Genomic DNA, 23,777 nt, shown 5'->3' on the forward strand with positions numbered 1-23,777 from the left:
GAGCAGGAGTCTTTCATGGAATATGAACACATTTTGGCTGAATTCTGCTGCATCATTTCATGTCCTCTTGGCCACTTTGTCCCACTGCTGATCCCCACAGCCCTTCACGACCAAAACTGTGTTTGGGCGCTGTTTAATTTGTGAACCTGTTAAGCAACAGCCACATCTAAAGCTTAAAATATTGTTTTGGTTTTTAATAGTTTTTGTTTTGTTTTTCTGTGAACAACCACTTAAACATGTAAAAAAAATACACTTAAGCAAAACAGGATGCTCAAATATATAAAAAAATATTTTTGGGTGTATTTTTCTGTGAAGAACCAGGCTGACACTTAAATACTTCATTCACAAAGATAATTTCTTGTCTTTAAGGAGGACATTTCAGCCTGGCCAAAGGACTGCTGCGTTCCCTGGGCCCATCTCACCTTTGGGGCAGTAAAATCCAGCTGGGCAGGGGTTTGTGCTGTAGCTGGTGGTGTTTTCTGGGCAGAAGTAGCCTGCAGCACAGGGGAAGCAGGCAGCTTGTCTGGAGAGGTTGTTGTAGGTCCCTGCACGGCAGGGCAGGGGAGAGCTGGTCCCTTCTGGGCAGAAGTGGCTCACAGGGCAAGGACCTCCTCTCTGCCACACACCTGGGACACACACAGGAGAAGCAGGGGTTGGAATCTCCTCTGGAAATGATTAATTGAGCCAATCAAATGGCAATCTGATTACAGGCAGACCCCCATGACTGCCCCAGTGCTCAGTGCAGGCATTTCCTTTGGTAACAGTGGCATATGGGTGATGCCTTGGAAGGCTGGCCTAGAACAGAGGCTGGACAGAGCTACAGAATAAAGCAGGGATTTATTCAAAGGATCTCCTCCATGGATGCACCTTGGGCAGCACAAGAGCCCAGCCAGGGCTGCACCCAAGATGAACCCAAAGGGTCCCAAAATGAAACCAAGATGAACCCAAATGGTCACAAAAGGAACCCAAGATGAACCCAAATGATCCCAAAATGCACGAGCGCTGCCGGGGTCTCTCCCTGGGCTCAGCTCTGCTCCATGTGCACATTGCAGTTCAGTGTCCAATTCCAGCTGCAGCCCCTGCAGTCCCATCCTGCTTGTTTTTCTCTCTCCAGCCCACGGGGTTTGTGCTCTTGGGGCTGAGATTGGGATCATTTGTCCTTGGTGCCCAGCAGGAGCAGGAATTGTTTTGTGTCCCTCCTCTGCAGAGAGCTCACCATCCCCTGATATGAACCCAGACCCACACACTAAAGCAGCACAGAACCTGAAAAATAGAAAAACTCAGACCTGAGTCTGAGTTTTGGCACAAACTTCTCAAAGACATTTCACACAGAGATCTGGAGACTGACAGGAAGCAGGGCCAGGAATATTGGCAGAAAAGGTGGAACACTGGGAGGAGAGGTGGAACAGTGAGAGAAAAGGTGGCATTTTTAAAGCTGCCTGTTGCCAGAACCCCAGATCACCCAGCGCCACTCACTGGGTGGTGACGGTGAGGAAGCGCCAGGCTGGCAGAAGTACCCAGGTGAGCAGGGTCCTGAGGGGGCTGTGAGGCCAGGGGAGCCACAGAACTGGCCAGGTGGGCACTCTGTGCAGCTGGAATCCTGCCCGTTGTGGAGCCTGAGAGGGACAGAAGCAGGGTTTCAGCTGGTGAGTGGTAAACTCAGCACAGGGGAAGGGAAAGCCACCACAAAACTTTCCTGGTCAATGCAAGGGTGTGTCTAATGAGCCTCACTGAGCTGCCCTTCATTGCTTAGAGGAGTGATGGATAGACAAAAATGAAAATAAAATAAAAATTAGCATCAGCAGATCCACAGAGCTTCACCTGTCTGAGTAAGTGCCCACAGGGCATGGCTGGGGGATACTGGTGCCAGCTGGGCAGAAGTGTCCAGGTGGGCAGGGGCCACCACTGCTCGTGTTTGTGGCTCCACTGGGGTTTGGGACACTTGCTCCTGCACGAGGAAGATAAAGCAAAAGTATCCTGAGTTATTTTGGTTGTTTCTCATAGGTAATTTGCTCCCCATGGCTAAAGAGCCATTTCCAGAGGTGAAAGAAGAGAGGAGCTGGTGGCAACTCATGACAATAAAGCCAGAAATCCAAGGTGGAATGGAATAAACAACAGCAAGGAGCTTAAGGGCCAGAGAATCATTTCCATAGGTGAAAGAAGAGAGGAGCTGGTGGCAGCTCATGACAATAAAGCCAGAAATCTATAATGGAATGGAATAAATAACAGCAAGGGCCATAAGGGCCACAGCTCCCCACCTTTTCACTCTTTCTCCTCTCTGAATTCTAAATTCTGTACCTGCTGTGCAGAAGAATCCTGGCCAGCAGGGACCACTGGGAGAGGATAATCCCCATTCTCCACAGAACATTCCTGGAAGAACACAGAAGGAAAAGAGAATGAGCAAACTGGGAGAATAAAAACAAAAAAACCCCCAAAACAACCAGGAGAGCTGCTGTGCTGCATGGACTTTTGGAAGGCAAAGGGAAGACTCTGAGAACTCAAATCCCCCAGCATCAGCACAACTGGGACAGAACCCCATCCTAATTTAGCTCATGCTCTTCTGGGAAGCTGAGTGTGAACCAAACCCTTCTGCAGAGCCTCCAAAAACCTGTGGGGAAACCACCAGTGGGAGCAGGATCCTCCTTTGACTGTGGATTTTTATGTTTGCATTTCCTGGAGGCCAAAACCCCTCAGAGGATGGGGAAGAGAGAGCTGCAGAGGGATCACCACCCTCTCAGACAGGTCCCAAGAGAGCCTTCCCTCACCTGCAGGGCACTGCTGGCACCTCTCAGCATGGCTCAGGCCGTAGGAGGGGTTGTAAGTCCCAGGAGGACAGGGATAAAAACTGATCCCAGTTTTCTGAGGGCAGTAGAACCCGGGAGGGCAGCGGCGCCGGAGCCCCTTTGAACAGTGAAACCCAGCAGGACAAGGAAGGCATTTGTCTTGACCTGTGAGGGAAAAATAGGAATTAAAAGGAAGCATGGGATGAAATGGAAGGAAACCACCACGTGCACAGCTTCCCTCTGCCTGGTTGTGCACTTAAAGAAGCAAAAATCTAAATAAAGCTATTTTTTAAGTTCTCCTGCAGTAAGTAACCTCAAATATGGATTTTTCCTAGGAGCATTTAGTTCAGCAAACTCCACTCTAGCAGCCCGAGTCACCTCCTCGTGTCCCCATTAGGTGGCAGGAGGGACAGAGGGAAAGCTGGAAACTGCTGGCAGCCCTTGTGCTCTGAGTGCCACTGCCACAAACCTGAAACATGGGCTGCTTCAGGGGGAAGCACATTCCTCATGTGACATCAGGGGAAAAATAACAAAACATCCCTGCTCAACCACTTCTCCACCCCACTCCTTGAAATTCTGAATATTCCCAGTGGCCAGCAGCTTTCAGGACCTTCTTGGATAGAGACAAAAACTATGAGCAGTGTTTCTATCTCCTCTTTGCATCGCTGGAGCTGCAAAGCTGCAGCTCCTGACCTGGGGCATTTCTGCAACTCCTGACCCGTGGCACTGCTGCAGCTCCTGTTGCAAAGCTGCAGCTCCTGACCTGTTGAATTCATGTAGTTCCTGACCTGTGGCATTGCTGTATTCCCCACTGGGGCAGGGGGAAGGTGCTGCTGAGCCTGCAGGGCAGAAATGTCCTCGAGGACAGAGATCTCCAGTGACACCATCCTCTGGCTTTGCAGTCTTGGTCCTCCCCGTGCAGTAATAGCCTAAAACCAGAAAACACTGGAGCTCATCCCCCAAGTCAAAACCCATTTCTAAGAAGCTGCACAAGTTCTCAGTCTCAAGCTGCACCAAGGGAAATTTAGGTTGGACATTAGGAAGAAGTTTTTCCCAGAAAGGTGATAAAGTTCTGGAATGGCTGCCTGGGGAGGTGGTGCAGTCACCATCCCTGGGTGTGTTTAACAAAGCCTGGATGTGGCACTGGGGGCCAGGGTAGAGTTGAGATATTGGGGCTGGGCTGGACTCGATGATCTTTAGGGTCTCTTCTAACCTGGTCATTCTGTGAATGATATCTTTGATTCTGTAAATTCTGTCTTTGTCTCACCTCGTGCACAAAGTCCCCCAGGAGCATCTTGGCCAGACACGTTGCAGAAAAACCCAGGGGCACAGGGCAGGCACCAAGTGACATCCTGGGCTCCTCTCTGGCCATTCCAGGTGCCAGCAGGACATGGCATCTCTTTGGGGTACCCGGTGCCAGCTGGGCAATAATGTCCTCGTGGGCAAAGATCTCCAAATGGCAGCCCCACCTGAAGGGAATTGAAATTAAATTTATTATGGTTTGTGAGAGCTTGGGTAGAGCTAGAAGGTGCCAAGAAATGTGGAATGTTCATCACTCACGGGTGAGGAGGTGCTGGAGCCTTGAGTGCAGTAATACCCAGGCTGGCAGTGCCCCTCTGGCTCAGACAGCCCAGCCCTGCTGCAGAACATCCCTGCAGGGCAGGGCTTGCAGGAACCTGCCCTCTCCACATCCGAGTAACTTCCCTGCACAGAGACAGCCACTGCACGCCCTGCCCGGGGATGGAACCCTCCTGAAAATCACTGCTTGGGAAACAAATCCGTGTTTGACTCTTACCATGGGACACGGGAGAGGCACGGAGCTGCCAGCTGGACAGAAATGGCCTTTGGGACAATCCTGGGGGGCAGCCAGGCCTGGCTCACCGCAGAAAGTCCCCTCAGGGCAGCCCCTACAGAGAGACTGAGCACGGCCCTGAAAGAGAGCACAGAGCCTGGCAGGGTGGGGTATTGCTGTTACCACGAGAAAAAATAAACTTTGCATGTTCTACCAACTGCCAGGGAGTCCCTGCTGCAAAATGAACACTGGAGGGAATGACCTGCAGCCCAAAAGCAGCAAATCTGGGGTACCTGCAGCACTAAAGCATTGGCAGGCACAGCCCTGATTGTCACAGAAGTGAAGGAAATGCACAAATTAATTCAGCCCTGCCAGGCCAAAGACTCAGCAGCCCTTCCCAACTTGTACTGTGCAAGAAAACTTAACAAAAAGTGCCAAACGAGGTGCAGGCAACAGCCCTGGGCTGATGGATCTGCTGTCTTCACCCAAAGGCTTTTGGTTCTTCGTCTGTTGCAGGGTAAAAGCAGAGCAGGTGGTGATTACCCAAATTAGCAGAAATCCCCCAAAACCCCTTTTTTTTTTCAAGCTGGCCGCTTCCAAACATCTCAGGAATTTCTACTCACACATTTTCAGAGTTTCCAAGGGCTCTGCTGACCCTCCAGGCTGGAACCCTGAATACTCACAGGCTGGAAGGTGCTGAGGGGACACGGCTCTGGTTTGAAAGCTCCTGCTAAGGAATAATGTCCCTCCACCACCACATGCTGGAGAGGACTTTTGGCCCCTCCTGTGCAGAAGTAACCAGGTTCACAAGGTCCTGAGGGGGCTTGGTTGTTTGTCCCAGCACAATACAAGCTAAATTGGGGAAAAAAAAAAACAAACTTGGGTTTTAATGCCTAATTTTTTTTCTTTCCCCACTAGATAGCACAATCCCAATACAAAAAAAGTCCCTGGAATTTTAGAGACCTGATTCCTGATTGCTTCCAGAGCTGCAGGACACTCACCCAGGCGGGCAATCCAAGCACTCCTGGAGGCTCCTCAGCCCACTGGTGTTGCTGAAAGTCCCTGGAGGGCAGGGGATGGGGAAGGCAGAGCCAGGTGGGCAGTAGGAGCCAGCAGGACACACAGCTCCTGTCACACCGTCTGTGGGCCACTGAAAATGGGAAAAAGATCATTAAAAAGGGGAGAAAATAAGCTGAGGTTGACAATAAAGAAAAAAAATACATGCTCTTGCGCAGAGAACAGAAAACACTGACTGAAGGAAATTCAAAGAGAATAAATAGGGATGAAACTTTACACTGATTCACACCCACTGGACTTTTTATCTGGTGACCTTTTAGTTAAGAGGGTGTCTTTGTAGAGAAGGGAAAAATATGACAAGGCCACACTCCCTTTGAGGATCCTTGTGCCATGAACTTGAGTGTGAGCAGCACAAAATTGTGACTGTCCAAATCACTGGGTTCAAAAAAGGCACCACAGTGGGGAAAATAACACAAAAAGGAAGAAGAAGAGGAGCAAAACTCATCAGTGTCACTTACTGGAGTCAGAGCCCTTCCCTGGCAGTAAAACCCAGCCCCACAGGGCCCACTTGGGCCAGTCTGTCCTGGGGCAGCACAGTAGGAACCCCGAGCACAGGGGCTGCACCCCGAGGGTCCCGACAGCCCCGGTCTGTCACCAAATGTCCCCTCCGGGCAGGGCTCAGGCTTGGAGCTGCCTTCAGCACAGTAAAAACCCTACAAAACAAAGCCAGATTTCTACAATCAAGGCTCTTCTATGAATTAATCCCCCAGAGCAGCTTCTTCCACGAAAGCGTCAGGAAAATGAATCCACAAACATCAGAGATTGATGGCCAAAAAGGAGACAGAGGAGTCCTGGAACTTTATTCCAATAAAGGGAGAGGCCATGGGGAATTCCCTTGGGGTCTCTCCAATTTTTGGCCTCCTTTTTATCTCAATTTCCCAGCCACATTTCCCTCTCTCTTTCCCCATTGGCTGAGGCACTTGAGAGGTTCAGACTTCCCAGAATGCCTGATACCAAAGACTCCCCTCTAACATATAGCCCTGTATTTTAATTTTTAATTCTTATGAAATTTAGGGGGTTGCCTCCATTGTTTCTTTCATCTTTCAATATCCAATTTCATTTATTAGCAAACCTCCATTTTATTTGTAAAAGCAAATATCTTTTTCCATTCATCAATCAGTGGAATCTCTCCCATTTTTTTTAAATTTCTCAGTGCTAGTTTTATCTACCAGCTTGTTTGTAAAAAGAAATCTGTCATTCCTCTCAAAAGCAAGGAAAACACTCACTGCTGGGCAGAGCTTGGGCTGTGTCAGGGCAGGGGAGTCACAGAAGTGCCCGGCTGGGCTTGGCTTGCAAACCCCCTGTCCCTCCGTGCTTGAGTTGTCCCAGAAGCTGCCTGGCATGCAGGGGAAGGAGAAGGGGAATCCAGTCCCTGGAGGGCACAGGTAGCCAGCTGGGCAATCCCCTGTCTGGGAACAAAACACACGCTCAGGCTTGGCTGGTTCTGTCCAGAGGAGAGGAGACACTTCAGCTCCACCTGCAATTTGAACAACCTGGTGTTTCCTCACTGCAAGCAGATGGGGTAGGGAAGAGGGGAAGAAAGGGAAATTACCAGTAAAAGTCTGACCATGTGGGATAATTACTGTAGGGAAGGTCGGTTTAGGGTAAAATCCTGGCATTGAGGCAAGCCCTGCAAGTTCTGCTTGTAGAGATGTGAGGAAGATGCTCTTCCACACTTGGAGAAAATTCTGTCCCAGTTACAGCTTATCACCTTACTCTTCAATAAACCCATGGATTCATCCGTGTGGAAGAGAATCCATCTGCATTTTTTTATTACATTTTTTTTTAACAGCTATTAATATTTAACAAGTTCATTCTTCTCTGAGACACAACAATGCAATGAAAAATCCCAAAACTCATCAGATGAGGAGCAGCAGCAATTCCTCACCTTTGAACCCTCTTTCCCAGCCTGCACTGACAGGCAGAAGGCAAAATAAAGACAGAAAACATGCACAAAGACAAAGAAAGAAAACAAAGACAAAAAACAAAGTACAAAGTTGGCTGCATTAAGAGATGCAGCCTGGGGTAAGAGTTTTGGGGTGAAAATTGGGAGAAGCTGGGCTGTACTTACAGGGTGAGGAATTCCTGAGGAATTCTCTGTGCCATCAGTGTAGCAGAACTTCCCTGCAGGGCAGGGGGAGCATCCAGCAGCACTGCTCAGCCCCCTCTGCTCACTGTAGGTGCCATTGGGGCAAGGCTGAGCCTGGAAGTGAAACAGAAAAAAAGGGGTTTGGACACCCTGAAGTGAGTCCTGCAGCCCACAAGGCCAAGGCACAACAGTTAAAGCTGTGAAAACAGCTCAGAATAATTGTGTACAACTTCTCAGAGAGTATTATCCCTGTGATATTATTATTAATTATTATTTACTCTTATATTATTGACAGTTATTATATTATTATATAAGTATTGTTATTATATATAATTACATTCTATATCATTATATATTAGTATATTAAATTAATCAATATTTCATTAACATGTTTTATTATATTATCTATTATATTACTATATATTATTATATGGTAATAATTGATATTATTATATGATTAACATATTTTATTTTATATTATTACAAATTGTTATATTATTATATTATTGCATTATATTACATTACACTATATTATATTCAGCTTTATTATATATTATTATATTAACTAATATGATTATATTATTGACAGTTTTATATAGGGCAAATATAAAGGCCTGTGAACACACAAAGAGGGCAAAAATCAGTAACAAAATATTATCAGACAAGGTTTTCCCACAGCAGTGATCCCAGTCTGAGAGAACAGAGTCCCCAGAGCCAAGTCACTCACAGCAGCTCCCTGGGGACAGAAGTGTCCCTGCGGGCAGGCGTTGGCAGTGGCATCGGGGGCACGTGCCTGTCCTGGCGGGCACAGGAGCCCTGCTGGGCACTCCATGGCCAGCATCGCCTCCAGGCTGGTGTTCTCCCCGGCACAGAAGTGCCCGACTCTGCAGGGCGAGCAGGAGGCTGAGCCCGGCTCCTGGAACACATGATCTGCTGAAGCAAGAAACTCCACAACTTTTTTGACTGTTCTAAAGCCGATGTGTTTATAAATTCTACATCCTGTGTGTTTATAAGTTGTAAAGCCAGTGTGTTTATTACTGCGCTGGATGCATGTGGGGATCGCTCCCCTTAAAATGACATGGGTGCCTCTGGGAACTCCGGATCCTTTTTTATCTCCCTTTCAAATCCATATGCATGGAATTTCACAATAGGTTCATACGTATTCATTTCACTCATTTTGTCCTTCAACAGGAGTTTGTCACCAACAGTGGCAATTATCAGTACAACAATTAATTAGAGATTTGGGGCAGATAAATATGAATCAAACCCGTTTGTGGGAGTAGTTGTGCCATCACTGTCCCCTTTTGTGACTTCACCCTGCTGCTTTCCCTCCCCAAACCAGCTGAGGGTTTAATCCCAGTGCCATCGAACACCTCCTTTTGAGCAGGAAGGAAATGGAGCTGTCTGCTCCCTGCCAGGGCCAAACGTGCCACAAAAATGGCAATGCCAATGTCTCTGAGGTCTGCACCCAGCAGACACAGGACAGGTGAACTGGGATGGCCTCTGGTGTGGGCACAGCAGCAGGAGCAGGATTGCACTCCTGGGAGATGCTTTTCCTGTCTGGAGCAGCCCCAAACCTGCTGTAGGAACATTCCCAGTCTCTGGAATAGCAGTTTAACCCCCTGTAGAGCCAGCACAGGTGGCCAGTGGTATTCAAAGCCTTACACCAAATTCCCAAACTCATCATGGGAAGAGGTGAGCTCATCCCAGCGCCTCCCTGGGGGCACGCCCAGCCTCAGCCTCCCCTGGGAGCGCCCCTTGTGCCAAAATCCAGCCTTGTGTGAAGGGAGGGCAGGACAGAAGGATTTCTACGCACTGAGAAGGTGCCAGCCCCACAAGCTCGAGGGGTGGCTGTGCCCGGCTCGGGGCAGTGGTGCCCCCCAGGACAGGGGGTGCAGTCTGCAGCCAGCTCTGCTCCAAGGGCCGAGCGAAAGGATCCTCTGGGGAGAAAACGACACAGAGACACTCCAGACAGCAGCCAGGCATAAAAGGACACACAGTGATGCCTTTTCGGGCTACCTAAAAATCAGAGGCTAGGCAAAATTAAGGGAATAAAAAGCAGTTCTATTTATTGAAGGGCTTTCAGGTACGTTTTGGGCAGACAAACCCCCAAAAATGGACAATGGGTCACGAGTTTTCATACTTTTATAAGTTTGGTCCATTTGCATTTTGGGGGTGAATCTGCCAATTCCAGCTTCAGCCAATGAAGTCATTGACCCCAAGTTTGCTCCCCCAACTCCCTTTTGTTTCCATCTCTGAGGCCTGAGGCAGTGAGGTGTCCTTGACTGCCAGGCCTGGAGAGGAATTGTTGTGTCTGCCCCAAATGGGGAAGCAGCAGCTCCCACTGTGTGTGGAGTTGAGAGTTCTGCACTAAAGAACTGCAGGATTACAAATACATGAAAAATAGAAAAGCTAAAATGCTAAGGCATCAGCAGTGCACCTCTATCCTGAATTCCTGGTGTTCTGATTAGAGGAAATGTCCTCTTTCTGCAGCAAACCCCACCCAATTCTGACAAAACTTGCCTGGACCTCGGTAACACGCGAGGCAAAAGGCACCTCTAACACTCCAAGAGCATCAAAATAATAATTAAACCCAGAAGAGCCATGAAATGCCAGAAATAAACATTTCCCCTTGCAGCTCCCATGCCCAGAGCACTTACAGGGGGCACAGCACTGGTTTGGAGGTGCCAGGGGGGCAGAAGGCTCCGGCAGGGCAGGCAGAGCAATCCTCCAGCCTGGCCCTGCCCAGCCTGGTGCTGAAGGTTCCTGCAGGGCAGGGGAACTGCGTGCTGCTCCAGCTGCCTGTCCAGGAGAAAGAGAGCACAGAACCAGCCCAAATTTTAGTACACGGAAGGCAGGAAGGGGTTTTTTGTGGTTATTAATTGTTTACTTGTAAATTAATATTAAAAAATCACTGCTCAAAGTGATAACAACAACAAAAAAATCTGCATTTCTGATTGTCTGTTTAATTTGTCTGATAACAAAAAAATTCAGCATTTAGCAGCAACTTCAGAATCTTTGCATGAAGATTCAAATTTAGAATGGTTGCTTGCACCAGGTGCTTGATTGGGCATTTTAGTTATTTGCAAATAAATGGGGGAGGGAAATAATGGGACAAACATGCTCTGTTCAAAAAATATAAAATAGTGACTACACACAAGGGACAGTCTGCTATCCGTGGTGCAAAAAATACGTGGGTAAATCAAACATGGGGCTTTATCAAAATTCATAAAGCAAAAAATTAAACTAAATCTCACAAAAATGAATGAAATCTCCCAAAAATGAACGAACTCTCCCTGATTGCCAGGAGAAGGTGCCTACCTTGGGGGCAGTAGTGGCCTGAGCTGCATCTCCCGGTGGGGCCAGGGGCTCCTCCCAGGCAGAACCAGCCCTCAGGGCACGGGGAACACTCCTGGGCCGAGGCCAGGCTGCTCCTGTTGCTCCAGGTGCCCGGGGCACACCTGAGCTGGGCCGGGTGCCTGGTGCCAGCTGGGCAGTAGTGCCCAACAGGGCACGGGCTGGGAGGCTTCTGCTGCCCCCCAGTTCCTGTGGAAACACCAAGGGAAATTGAAGAGCAGTAAAGGGCGGCATGGTGGCTTCACAGCAGCCGATTCTCAGAGTTTTCAGCTCGTTGTGAGCAGCCTTGAGTTAAATTTCCCCCTCATTTTGAGCCTTTTATCTATTTTAGATAAAATAATAATAATAACAATAATAGTAATAATAATAATAATTTCAGAATAGACCTTTAAATAAAGGGTTAATTAACCCTTTAAATTCTTGGAAATAAGCATTGTTTTTCTCACAGCCACATACCTCTGGCACAGACAAACCCTGCAGGGCAGGGCTGACACTGGGACTTGTCAAAGAGGTCCACGTGGTTGCCAACAGTTCCTGGAGGACAGGCATTGCTGGGGGCATGGGGGCTGGCAGAGCCTGTGGGGCACACGTACCTGAAACACAGCACCTGGTGTTGGGATATGACACAAAAAGAATGACACTCACACACTGAGATGTCTAACGTCACTGTTGTATTTTCTGGGAAAATCCCTTTACCCAGGATTCTTCTCCAGGGAAGCTGAGAATCCTCAGGGGAAAAGGAAAACAATGTCATCTCATTTGCTTCTCCTGTGTTTTGCTGCTTTGGAATTTGGATGTGGTTGGAGATTGTTTATCCAACACATGAATTGTTTTAACTTAATGACCAATCACAGCCAGCTGTGTTGAGGCTCTGGAGAGAGTCACAAGTTTTTCATTAGTATCTTGTTAAGCCTTCTGTCTGTATCCTTTCTCTATTCATTAGAATAGTTTTAGTGTAGCATTCTTTAATATAATATAGTAACATAAAATAATTCATCATTTCCTCCCATTGACCCCAGAAAATACCACAGTCTAAGACAAAAAAGGTATGTTTATTTCTGGACTTCGATATTTATAGAATTCTAAAAGTGACAGTGGATTGGAGGATGAAATTGCCACCTCTCCAACCACACTGGTCAAACCAACAGTCCATCAATTCTCCCTCCAAAAAGGAATGCAAAACAATCATTATTTACATGAAAAGTGTATGAGAAACTCCTGTGGAGGTGAAATGCCTGCACAGACATGAAGTGGGCAGAAGATAATCCAGGCTTACCCTGGTGAGCACTCGGTGTCAGGCTGGGCCAGGCCAGCCTGGGTGCAAGCCCTCCCTGCGGGGCAGGCTCTGCAGTCAGCAGCTTCATCCTGTCCTGGCAGAGGGTTGTGTGTCCCTGGCTGGCAGGGCACGGGGAAACTGGCTCCAGCAGGGCAGAAAAAGCCAGCAGGGCACTTCAAACACAAGCCAGCTCCTAAAGAGAGATACATTTGAGGTCAGAAAGGGATTATGACCTGCTGAGGTCAAAATATTTCACCTCTGCTTCCACCCTCAGCAGGGAAATTTGATGGAGGTTCATCCACACATGGAATAAAGTTCTTGCAAAGCCAGGAGGTGGTGGTGTTGGATTAGCTGAATTTAGTCCTGGAAGCACTAAACCCCTGTGCTCTGTGCTGCTCTGCTAAGAATAAAGGTGTTAAAACACATCAGCCTGAACACAGCCTCTGGTGCAAGTACAGATAATAATCACCGTGCCTGGGGCTCAGCTGGGAGAGAGCCTGGGGTTTCCAGGAAAACCGGGCAGATTCCAGTCTGAGTTCAGGGAGATGAAGGGGTTTTGCAGGCTGGAGAGAAACTCAGTGCAAAGCTGCTCGGATGGCAAGCAGCCTGAGCTGTGATCATCCCTAAAATCCCACGTGTTAAACAAAAGATGCCCGTGTTGCAACCTAAAGCAAGATCAATACATAATAAAACAATGATCCCTGGCTGCTGTTAGCGTGTTAAGACAGTGCATTTCATTACAAAACCTTCCCAAATAAAGGAAACACAAATTCAGCCCAGGAGTGGCTGCTCTCCTCCTGAGCCAGACCTTTCTAAAGCAAACAGCAATTCCAGGGAAGGGAAAATGCTGCCTGAGGATGGAGAACTGTCAGGTTGGACTCTGCTCCAAACCTGAGTTTGTCAAGGGTCAGTCATGCTCTGGTCTGTGTGTATGCCTCTGCAGGCTGCAACAGAGCCTTACAGCCCCCCAAAATACCAGGATTCATTAAAATCCAGGGTTCCTCCTCCACAGATTGAAGGCACAGGGCCAGGCTGGGATTCCTCAGGGTGCAAAGTGAATTTTGGGGTCATCTCCCCCCTCTGCCTTCCACCCTATCACCCCTCAGAGAAATCTCATTATTTCCTCCTTACATTTACACCATACAGGTGGGAAAGCCTTATCAGGATGAAATCATAATTTCTCCAGACTATAAAATTCCCCAGCACTGAGCACACCTGAACCAACACACCTGAGGGGGCTGCAAACCCACGGAGCTGTGGGACCCACTCAAAACTCAGCTTTAAAGTGATGAAAGCTTCCTGATGTGGATCTGCATCCCCAGCAAATCCAGCAGGACAGGGATTTTACAGAACCATGTGGGAATAGGGACAGAAAATTCCCAATTCTCGCCTGACTTTCTGGAGATGATGGAGTTCAGAAAAGACTGAACAGTGTGGCTGCCTGGGCATTTCATATGAGATCAGTGAGGGGGCAGATTTACAGCAGAGAATCCCAGCAAGCTTTGGGCTGGAAAGGAGCAAGCTGCACCAAGGGAAATACTGGCTGGATATTAGGAAAAGGTGTTTTACAGAAAGGGTGATAAAGTTCTGGAATGGCTGCCTGGGCAGGTGGTGCAGTCACCATCCCTGGGGGTGTTTAACAAAGCCTGGATGTGGCACTGGGTGCCAGGGTTCAGTTGAGGTGTTGGGGCTGGGTTGGACTCGATCTTTAGGATCTCTTCCAACCTGGTCATTCTATGATTCTGTGACCCTAAAGCCCAGCCCATCCCACCCCTGCCATGGGCAGGGACACTTCCACCACCCCGGGCTGCTCCAGCCTGACCCTGGACACTCCCAGGGCAGCCACAGCTCCTCTGGCCAATCTAAGCTGTCATCACCCCAGGCTGCTCCAACCTGACCCTGGACACTCCCAGGGCAGCCACAGCTCCTCTGGCCAATCTAAGCTGTCATCTCTGACAACCTAAGCTGTTATCTGTGACAATCTCAGCTGTTATCTCTTCTGCAGGACCAGGCTGGACCTGTTGCCGTGCAATAAACGTGACATCAAATTTAAATGAAACATTTAAAGTTGAAAACAATTTGTCACAGCTGACACACAGCAGTGCAGGGGGTGAGCACAGCAAGACCATCAGGGCAGTGTATTTGGAATATCCTGAGGCTTCTCAGAGTTTATCCCTGCATCCTGTGGTATCAGGAATTATCCTATGTTTCCAAGTGTTCCATAGGAGAGATGACAACATCATTATATAAAGCACAGCACAACAGCTTACATTATTAAACCCAAAGAGTTTTTAAATTCTGGTTTACTCTGCAGCTCCTACAATGATGATTTTGCTTTCAGATGCCACCGGCCCTGTCTGTTGAATTTGGCTGTCCTGATGAGATGTGAGGTTTGCTCCTTGCTGCACCACGGAAATGCACTCCTGGTTTTAATTCCAGGAGTGGGTGGAAGGCAGCAATTTCCTGGACTTGCCTTTTGAGCAAAGAAAAATCATTCAACAGTCAAGACACTTTAGCAGCTGAGTCATTTTCTGGAAAAGAAATTATTAGATAGACAAAGATATGCCTTGATCTGAGGGAGATCATTTTCTTAGGATTTGAGGGGAAGAACTCAAGAGATGCAAAGGGAGACTGAGCACCTGAACTCCAGGTTTGTGCTCCTGGCTGGGATTAGTGACCATGGATAAAACATTCCAGGCTTGGGTCGAGGTTTACTTTGGTGGATTGAGCTCATTCCCTGAGTCTCCCTCTATTTTTGTATTTGTACAGCATTTTGAGGACAGAAAGGGATATTTATACCTTTGTGAGAGACACTGAGATGCTCTGAAATGCTCAAACCTGGGCAGAGAGAGCCTCAGCCACATGTGGTGATAAAGCCAGGGGTCCCTTTCCATGCCTAGGCAAAGTTTTGATACCAGAAAAGACCAACAAACCTCTATTATTCTGCCTTTTAAACCTCATTTCACCATAACTATACTAAAATCTCATTGCTTTCCCCACATTTCCCAGTCATTAGGGTGACTCAGTGCTGTGTGTACAAAACAAAGTTCTACTGGCTTACAAAACCAAAGCCAAACAAAAATATTTAAAAGGAAGCAGCACAGCTGGAAATCTGGGGAAGCCTTGTGCTGCTGCCTTGCAGCACTTAGAACATTACAAACACTTCTGACTCCTTCATCTGCTTGGCAATTTTAAATTTAAGGGCAGGGCCTCAGCAGCTTCTGAAGGCAGAAATTCCTCTGCTTTTTTGGCTGTTACAATATTTTTTTCCCTGATCTGTAACCTGGATGCAAGAAAGGGATGAGGACTGTTGTGAGTATTCAAAGAGAAATTTAAAAACCTTTCCCAAAGGAAAGGGGGATGCTCAGCTTTCACTGTGTTCCTCCTCTGTTCCCACTCAGGAGAGAGCTTAGAAAGGAGTTTGAGTGAGGAGGCTGCGCTGGAAAAGTCCTCTAAGAGTGTTAAAAAATGCTTCTATGCAAAGCTGCTGTTGAATAAGTTAAAAACAAAAAGTTTCTGAGTTTTTCATCACAACTGACCTGCTGGGTGAGCTTAGCAGGCCCAAAATTAAAATTTGAGGACACAGACCTGGCAAGCACAAGGAGCTGCTGCTGGCTCTGGGAACTCCCTCCTCGGGCTTGAAGCTCCCAGCTGGGCATGGAGGGACCTCGAGGCCATCAGGACAGAAGTGACCTGGAGAGAATTAAAAAAAAAATCCCAACATTCTGGGCTGCTCTGCCTCCACCTGCCTAAAAATGTTTCTTCCTGAGCTGAAATTCAAACATTTAATACAAAATGGTATTTTTAAATTCAAAACATACAATGACATTTCTGGCTAGATTAGTTTTATTAGCATGGTTAGAGTTAATTGTTCTCTCTTTCTACTCCAATTCTTCTGCTGCCTCCAAGATCATGGAGATTAAAGATCAGTTGAGGTGTTTCTAATATTTTCCCAAGCACCACATTCCTCTCCCCAGTTCCATACATGATCCTTCACTTAAAATCCTGCTGCCAGTTGTACACTGAGACAAAAAGCTGACATCCCCCTAGAATTAACTGCTCTTCCCAATTAAGGCTTTGCAGAACCCGATCATCAAATGGTTTCCTAAACTGCAGATTTGAAGAGCAGAAAGAAGAAAAAAGCAGGATTAACTGAGCCACTGCTATGCTGAAATCCATTGCTGTGCACTTCTCTCACGCAGGCAACACTAAATACGCAGATTATGTGTCATTAAAATCAGTCAAAGCACAGAAAAGAACATGGGAACCTCAGGCTGCTGATGGAATCCCAACTCCTTATCACCTCAGGGCTTTGGGATGGCTCTGGGGGGCTTGGATTTAGGAACACTGAATTCCAGCATGGGATAGTCTGTGCTTGTACTGAACCCCAGGCACTGGAAATAATAGAAATCCTGATTCTATTCCCTCCCTTGTGTTTTATAGCTGAACTACTGAGATCCTGATCTCTTTAGCTCTCCCATTCACCCTTCTCCTGGACAGCAGGGGAGGTACCCAGAGGACAGGAATTCATTATTTAATAGGAGGGTTCTAATTACAGACATCAGAATTGAGTTACTGAGCTTGGTTTCTCTGCAGGAGGCACCTGGAGCTGCTGATGGAGTCAAGCCAGGGCTTGGAGGAGAGAGGCAACCACAGAAGGGCCTTGGATTGCCAACTGCTGAGCCTTTCACAAGCTGACAGCTGCACCCCACTGCCCTCCAGGCCTTGTCCCCGAGGGCTCAGGTGGGCTGGGAAATGGGGATTGAAGCTGAGGGTGTGTGGAGGGAATGGCTGGTGATGCTGCTGCTCCCTTCAGCTCCAGCTGCCCTTGCCAGGGGCTGCATTGAAGGATAGGACAGGGGTTATGTGGAGGGCTTGGAGGGATAATTCACATGAAACAAGCACAAAGAACAAGCTCATCTTGGACTAGCAAATCCTCTCTGGGCTTATGCTCATTGTCTGGGACATGCCAGGAATTTAATTCTCTTTTTATGGGGAAAGTGTGGTATCGATACAGGATGACCCCCAGCCAGGGAATAATGTGTAATTACGCCAAGATTCAGAAGGCTGAACAATAGCTTTATTAAGCTATATTATATTACACTATACTATATTCTATACTAAACTATACTAAAGAAAAACCCTTGACCCTTACCAGACAGTCATGACACAGTTTTGACTCAATTAGTCAGTCAATCCAAACAACCATCACTGGTGTCCAATTAACAAATCACTCTTGGTAAACAATCTCCATAACACATTCCACATGTGCCAAAGAACAGGAGCAGTGAATAGAGATAAGTGTTGTTTTTATTCCCTTCTCTGAGCTTTCTCACTGCATTCCCCAGGAAAAGTCCTGGGAGAGAGAATTGTGTCTCTGTCTGTTCAGAAAATGTGAATACCACACCATGGCCATTCAGTGCTGGAAGGTTTCTCCCTCCCTCTCACTGAAGAGTCGGTATTTCAAAAGGCAATGGTTTTGCAATAAAATGGTCTCAGCCTATTCCCCTGCTGCCTCATTGTGCATCTCAGTGACACCCTCAACAATGCACAGCAATTTCCTAAACACGGCTTGTTTGGGTTTCTTTCAGAGTGTCAAGCAGAAGGAGAAATTAGGTAAGAAAATCAGTGTTCCCCTCTTTGGTTCCTAATGCCTACAGCTCTCACAGTAAATGGCACTTGTGATAGCCAGTGAATCAAGGCCTGGAGTGGAGCGAGCTCTGACTGTATGTAAATCAATTTTACAGATGATCAGGTAAGAATCAGAGAGTGGAGCTCTGCTTTCTGTGTGAGAAGAGAACCCAAAGGCTTCCCTCGTTGCTCAGCAACGTTTGCACACTCTGGTTTCCATCCCAGGGCTGCCTCAGCTGCATCTGTACCATAAACTCCCAAACCCAGCTGTGACCCTTGGTGCCCTCTCACTTTCATTTCTGGCCTTCATGAGCTCTTTGCAGAAGCAGCTGCTTTATCTCAGGAATTATTATTTTATTATTTAATATATTTAGTTTAATAAAATTATTTTATAATTTTAATTAGCATTAATGTTTATTATGGTATATTTAAAAATTATTATTAATTTTCACCTCCAATTTTACCATAACACCAGGAGCCTCTCTCTGTTCCACCAAGTCAGAGAAGTGTTACCAGAGCAAAATGCCACCCCGCCTCCTTAAATTCTGTGTTTTAACGAGCACAGAAGAACCCTGTGAGATGTATTTACCTGCTGGGCAGGGCTGGCAGGGCCTGGTGTCCTCAGCTGGGAGGGAAGCAGGAGTGCAGGGGACACAGAGGGTGCGAGTGGGGTTGGGCTGCTGACCTGCCGAGCAGTGCTGAGGGGAAAAACACAAATTCACAGCAGAAAAAGGTCTAATTTGGGCCCAAAAGCAGTGTCCCAGAGAGGCCTGGGCCAGGAAAAACCCCATTACTGCATTCTTTCTTCTCTGCCCTGTACTGCTTCAACTCTACTCTCTGATGACAATTTCTAGATGCAAAAATGGTACCTCAACCTCCAAGTCTGAGTGCTCACCTGAGGGTTTTCATGGTGGCAGAAAAGCTGAGCTCTAACACTGCCAGAGTTTAGATGAAAATACTTATTTCTTTTAATAGAGGGATATTTTTGTCAGGAAGAGTTTCTTCCAGAGGGTGCTGGGCATGCCCCCGAGGCTGCCAGAGCTGCAGGAGTGGTTCGATACTGCTCCAGGGATGCCCAGGGTGGGATTTGGGGTGTCCTGTACAGTGCTAGGAGTTGGACTGATGATCCCTGTGGGTCCCAGAGCTGCAGGAGGGGTTGAACACCACTTCAGGGATGCACAGGGTGGGATTTGTGGTGTCTGTGCAGGGCCAAGGGTTGAACTGATGATCCTGTGGGTCCCAGAGCTTGAGGAGCCTTTGGACTGTGCTCCCAGGGATGCTCAGGGTGGGATATTGGAGTGTCTATGAGGGCCAGGAGCTGGATTTGATGATCCTGATGGGTCCCAGAGCTCCAGGAGCCCTTGAACACTGCTCCAGGGATGCTCAGGCTGTGATTTGGGGTGTCTGTGCAGGGCCAAGGGTTGAACTGATGATCCCTGTGGGTCCCAGAGCTCCAGGACCCTTTGGACACCATCCAGGGATGCATGGGGTGGGATTTGGGGTGTCTGTGCAGGGCCAAGGGTTGAACTGATGGGTCCTAGAGCTCCAGGAGCATCTGGACCCTGCTCCCAGGGATTTGGGTGTCTGTGACAGCCAGGAACTGGACTGATAATCCTGAAGGATCTATTCCAGCCCAGGATATTCTGTGACTCTCTGATCTCCAGCACCAAGTGCTCTGCTTTGAGAATCAAGACCCACATCCTACCATCAAACCAGGGAAGCTGACAAGGCCTTGCTGTGCACGCAGGGCCAGGGCGGCTGCCAGGAGCAGGAGTCTGTCCTGCTGTACCTGTGTGCTCCGTCCGTCGGGGCAGACGAGGCCCTCGGGGCAGTCCCTGCAGCCCAGCTGTCCCTCTGGCGAGTGCTGGCCGGGCCCACAGCTCCTCTGGCTGCCTGTGCCCGGGTCGCAGGAGAAGCCCTGGGGACAGGGCCGGCAGCCGGCCCGGCTCTCCAGGCTGAGGTGGCCCTGGGGACAAACCTGCAGGGACACAGCACAGCCACAGAAACGCTAATTTTTTATACACAATGTCTTAGGTTACAAGATGTGTCAGGGGGTGTGTGTTCTATCCCCATCTGTCAGAGCTGGGGCAGTTCTCTGCTGTTCATGGGGCAGGTTTCTTTATCTCTCCCACAGCCAATCCTCCCTCCAGGAGATCTCTGCTGTTCATGTGCCATTAATTATTAATTATCTTCCGTTCATGGGCCAGTGAGTGTCCCTGCATGGCTGATCAAATTCCAGCATCCCATGGGGAGATGCTCCACCCAGGGCAGGAGCCAAGCATTCCTACCTGGATACAATCTGAGCCTGGAACAGCACAGCAGCCTTTGCCCACTGCATTCCCAGAGGAGCAGCTTTCTCCTGCCCTGCATTGCCAGAGGAAGAGCAGGCCCATCTCCAGCAGCCCTGGAGCTGCAGAGGAAAACTCCCCCCTTGTGCAGGATCCCTGCTCCAGCAGAAGCACAGCTGGCACTGCAGGAGGGCTGAGCCCCCATGGGATGGGACTGTGCCACCACCCTGACCCACAGGGGGACAGGGCCTGTTCTGACTCTTGTAATTTTAATTTTTATATTTATTTTTAATTTTTTTTTCCTACTAAAGAATTGTTATTCCTTCTTCTATATCTTTGCCTGAGAGCCCCTTAATTTCAAAATTATAATAACTCAGAGGGAGAGGGTTTGCATTCTCTATTTCAATGGAGGCACCTGCCGTCCTCAGCAGACACCTGGCTTTTCAAACTAAGACACACAAACAATGCAAACCAGCAGCTGCAGAGATCCCTGGTGCCAGAAAGGATCTTGGATCACTCTCAGCCTCTGTGCACTCCCGAGTGCCCCACAGGAGCTTTTTCCATCTGCACCTTGCTGGCTACCTGCAGGGACAACCTGCTTTCTCCGAGCCCAAAAGTGCAGGGATTTCCTGACAAAACTTCAAAGCAGGCTGCAAAAATCTGAGGAGAAGCCTGAGATTGGATGGTTCAATATGCATGGATGTAGAGGCAAAAAGAGCTTTACTTGTTTGCTCTCTTCAGCTCACCTGGCAGGCTGAGAGGTTTCCCTGAGCAGTCAGTTCATTGGCAGTTCCCAGTGGGCATTTCCTTGGAGCTGCTCGGCCTCCAGGGCAGCTGGATCAAAAAGAATGAAGTTATAAAATTGAATTATTTAATTCCTTTGGAATTCCATCCCCAAGCAGCCTTTGTGTAAATATAGGAACATTACCCTTTGCCCATTGCTCAAAAAGAAGTGTTTTTTGGCTACAGAACCATGAATTTTAACCCAAAACCAGTGGTTTTCCTGCTTAGCTGATTATTCACATATGAAAAAAATGACATTATGTGGGGGGTTTTTGTGCCTCACCTCCAACCCTGCATTCGCACCCTCAGAATATTCAGAATGTCAGATGCCCTGAGTGTTTAATTCTCTTTTTTGAGGGGACTTACTAGAACCCTGCTGGGCACTCCAGGCAGTTGCCAGCAGTGTAATAATGGCCCTGCCTGCAGTCTATGAGGCAGTGGCTGTGGCAGTCCAGGCTGCAGTCAGCTGAGAGGGAAGAAACCCCTGAAAGAAAAATAAAATCAGAAAAATTTACGGTGCAATGGACAAATATTCAAGATTCCAAGCTAATCAGTCACTTATTATGACACCATGATGCAATATCACTGATGTTATCACACTCAGCCTGAAGTGTTGATGGCTAAAATTAATAAAAGTTTCAAATCTGCTCTTTTAAGATTTCTAAGTAAATTTTCTAAGCATAAAATCCTGGAGGAAAGCCCAATTTCAGATGGTTTATCAAACTAAACCATTCACCTCTGCAAAAGGCAGTAGGGAAGCTTTTTCCATGCCTTCCTCAGCTTTAGGAAAGGTTTTGTTTTGTTTGCCAGGAAGTTGAAACCCTCAGTTTTCAGATGGAAAGAGCAAAGGGATAAAGGAGGTGCTGTGTGTTTTGTCATTTCAGAGTTTCATCACTTCAACCAAATACTGCCTTTTCTTCTCTATTTCAGCTGTTCAGTCCACACAGTAAAGGCAAATTTACCTATTTCTCTTCAAGAAATCTCCTGACATCACGTTCTGTGAGAGGAAGGTGATAAATTCTTCACAAAGAGGAAGACGTCTGAAAGCTGAATTTAAAAATTTGAACTATCTAATTTGAATATCTAACTAACTAATATTATTATTTGAATAATATTTTAAAATTATCATAATATTATTATTTAAATAATAACTAACTCATTTGAATACCTCCCTTTTTGCATTTCTTATGGTCAGATTTAGATTTTCTCATGCCTCTGTCCAAATGAACTTTGGATTTTAAACGTGAGTTTCACCTTGAGGATTTCAGAGGAAGTTCCTCACAAGGAACCAAACTTGAGTGTGCAGAGTGGAGAGGAAAGTTCCAGAAATTTTCCCCCTTTGTTTCATACTGCAAAAAGAACCTTGGGATTCTTGTCAGCATGCTGACATTTTCATGGGTTTTTTCTCTATTTAGAAAATTGAAGCTCCTTGGTGAAAGCTGATTTGTCTTCTCTCCTGAATGAATTCCTAAAAAGATTGTGCAGCCACACTTTATGACCAAAACAAGCTAAAAACTGCCATCTTTAATGCTGTCTAGCTTTGAGAAGGAAACAGCATCAGCAACAATTAAAAACAAAGACAAAAGAAAACCAAAAATACTAAAAAAACCAACAAAAAAAATCACACTCACACACACAAAAACAAACAAAAAACCTCAAAAAACAAACAAACAAAAAAACCAAAAAACAAAAAAAACCACCAAACCCAAAAACCTAAAAAAAAAAGAAAAAAGAAAAGAAAAACAAATACAAAATGAAGTTTGCTTGTACAAGTCACCCACTCACCTCTGAGGAAGGTCCTCAGGCTGCAGAACAAAACCAGCCAACGCAAAGCCTGAGCCATGGGAGCTTGTGAGTTCCCAACACGAAGAAAAGCTCAGAGCTCCTGATGAAAATGTTTCTGAGCACCTGGTGCTGCCTTTGTTGAGGCTCAGGGTAACCCAAGCCCTTCCAGGCAATCACTTTCCAGCCCAGCCCGAGTGAAATGGAGCTGCAGAAAGAGGAGCTGGACAAAGAGTTCATCCCAGGGGAGCTCCCAGCAGCCCTGCTGAGGCTGAAATGTGAGAAAACTCCTTTAAATAGGAAACTCCTTTAAATGGGAGATAACAAACACCCTTGGAGCATCACAAGGAAGATTGCAAGCGCACTTGTCACCATCTCACAGACCTGTGTGGCTGCCCAAAATCACCCCAAGGAAAGGGCCCTGCAGGGTCACAAATGTCTTCTTTTCCTTCAACACCCAGGTGAAGCATTCTAGGTGAAACATTGCAGGTGAAATATCCCAGGTGAAGCATTCCCTGTTTTCCAACTGTTTGTTCTGCAGTTTGAGGTTCTTGCTGGAAGCTGAAGGCCTGGATGAGCTCCTATCAAAGCAGGATTCCCCCTTGGAGTGTTCACTATCCACTCGTTTTTCCCTTTCCAGGGTAACTCCTCGATGATGCTGGGCACTGGAGAGGAAGAAGCTCTTCAAGTTTCATGGAATACCAGGATGGTTTGGGTTGGAAGAGAAATTAAAGATCAGTTCCACCCCCTGCCATGGGCAGGAACACCTCCCACTGTCCCAGGCTACTCCAAGCCCCATCCAGCCTGGCCTTGGACATTGCCAGGGATCCACAGCGTCTCTGGGAATTCCATCCCAGCCCCTCACCACACTCATAGGGAGGAATTTCTTCCCAATATCCCATCTCAACCTTCTCCCTTC

Source organism: Passer montanus, unplaced genomic scaffold (genome assembly GCF_014805655.1).
Source record: "Passer montanus isolate IOZ18808 unplaced genomic scaffold, ASM1480565v1 scaffold47, whole genome shotgun sequence".
Lineage (NCBI taxonomy): Eukaryota > Metazoa > Chordata > Aves > Passeriformes > Passeridae > Passer > Passer montanus.